Raw genomic sequence first — 2,448 nt, forward strand, 5'->3', positions numbered from 1 at the left:
CCTTGCTCGATCACTCGAACAACACACACTGCACAGGGGTTGTCCCCGCGCGCGTGGCTCGTGCATTGCTCGCTGCCTTGTACTGCGCATGGGCGACGAGCTCCCTTGCTCGTCGTCGCATGCCCGCACTATGCAACACCCCTTAAGGGTAACACTTAGCTTCCATTGCTTCGTGCGAGCAAGTTTGTGAACGATTTATACAAATCAAAACTTTTATATTTAAATTTAACGACAAATTAATAATCCATATTAATTTCACTAAATTTTGGCAAAAAATCGAAAATTTATTAGTCAAATTAATTTCCGGTTAAATGATTTCTTAGGGATTCAATTAGGTCATAAAAATTTAAAATATTTCAATTTTAACAAATTTTATGGTGGTTTTTAATTATAGGATCCTAATTAAATTATCAATTAATTATGAAAATCAAAACAAATTTGAAATTATTTGAAATTCAACAAATTAATTAAAATTACAAATTAGGTTGTATAATTAACAAACTTCTTTTTTTGGAAAAACGGAAAACCAAATCAAATCCTGCAAAATTCTCTCTCTCATGGTACGAGGCGCACGATAAGGGCCATCTGCTATCATACGCCACCTCCATTGATGGGGAGAAAGAAGAAGATGCCGGCTGTTTCTGGGCCAGGAAATAATGGAGATTCTTCTCCTTTGGTTGCTTCTCATGTTTCTGTACCTCAAGCGTCTAGCTTGGACACCACGCAACAACTCACGTACGCTATGGTTGAAGAAATTTGTGCTGAACCTTCTTCAATGGCGGACCCGAAATTGGTTCATCCCAGTGCTGGACCTATTTCCATTAGGCTCCAAGAGGTAATTAAAGAACACCATAACTCCCTTTTTTCTGCTCCTATTTCGAACCCTGTGGTTTCTGGATCTGGAATGTTAGATGCAATTTCTGCAAAAGCTAGCTCTGTTAACCCTGAATCTATGCGTATTGTGAGTAGGAAATTGAATATGGGGGGAGATTCTGGGATTCCTGTAGTTGATAAACCTCAAATCTCTTGGGCCAGTAAGGTTAGGGGTAGTTTACTTGCTACTAAAGGAAAGGCATTAAGCTATGTTGCTCCTGTGTGTATTGGTGATAGGGTCATTGCTCAACTGCAGTAGCCAGAAATAGATAAATGTAATGCTCATTGGGCTAATGCAGTTGTCATGTTTGTGTTGGGTGAAACACCAACAATTGCATCTGTACTCAGGTTTATTGCTAAGGAATGGAGTCAAGTGGCAACCCCCAAAGTTTTCCTTCATGATGAAGGTTACTTTGTGATTAGGTTCTGTTCTTTGGAAGATAGGAACACTATTCTATATGCTGGCCCTCAGTACTTTTATGGTAAACCAGCCATCATCAAGCAATGGTCCTCCCACTTTAGCTTCCAGGAGGAAGTTTTGAAGGTTATTCCTCTGTGGGTGAGGTTCCCAAATTTACCTCTGAACTGTTGGGGAGAGGATTCTTTGAGTAGGATTGGCAGTGTTCTTGGAGTTCCCTTGTTTGCAGATGAATGTACTACACAGCAGTTGAGAATATCTTTTGCTAGGGTTTTGGTTGAAGTAGATGTGACTAACCCTCTCCCTAGCTCCATCACTATTGCTGATCCATCTGGTCAGGAATTTGAACAAACTGTTACTTATGATTGGAAACCAGACTACTGCAAGAAGTGTTGCCTGGTGGGACACAATTGTGAGACTTCTGTTAAGAAAGTTAACAATGCTAGACCCCCTGAGAAGAAGGTAGTGAAGAAGTGGGTTCCTAAAAAAGTTCAGCAAGTTCCACAGAACCAACAACAACAACAACTTCAACAGACCACTCCTGTTGGCACTTCTGTTGTTGTTCACTCTGATGATGATGCAGGGTGGAAAATTGATGCTAGAAGGACTAAGCACAGGGAAGCTCAACAAGTGAGGACAATTAATCCAATTCAAAACTCATTCAGAGTTCTCACCCCTGAACATGGTGGCATAGAAGTTGTAGATGAAGAAGGGGAGGAACACAATGATCTCCCCCCCTGATGATAATCTGTGCATGGAATGTGAGGGGCCTTAATGACCCTAATAAGACAAGAGCATTGAAAAGCTTTTTGTCAGTAAATAAGGTGGATGTGATTGCTGTCTTAGAAACAAGAGTCAAAGAGAGTAATAATAGTAAAATTCAGCAGAAGCTAGGTGGTGGTTGGTCTTGGCACTGTAATTCTTCTTGTAATCCCAGAGGGAGAATTTGGGTAGGGTGGAAGAATGTGAATGCTACTGTCAACATTTTACTCACTCATGAGCAATTAGTTCATGGGGAACTAGTGGATAGCAAGGGTGTTTCAGTCTGTTTCATTACCTTTGTGTATGGCTTACATACTGTTGAAACCAGGAAGGCTTTGTGGTCATCCCTTTCTGGTATCTCTGCTATGGTTACTTCTTCTCCATGGATAGTACTT

Source organism: Spinacia oleracea, chromosome 5, assembly GCF_020520425.1.
Source record: "Spinacia oleracea cultivar Varoflay chromosome 5, BTI_SOV_V1, whole genome shotgun sequence".
Taxonomy (NCBI): Eukaryota; Viridiplantae; Streptophyta; class Magnoliopsida; order Caryophyllales; family Amaranthaceae; genus Spinacia; species Spinacia oleracea.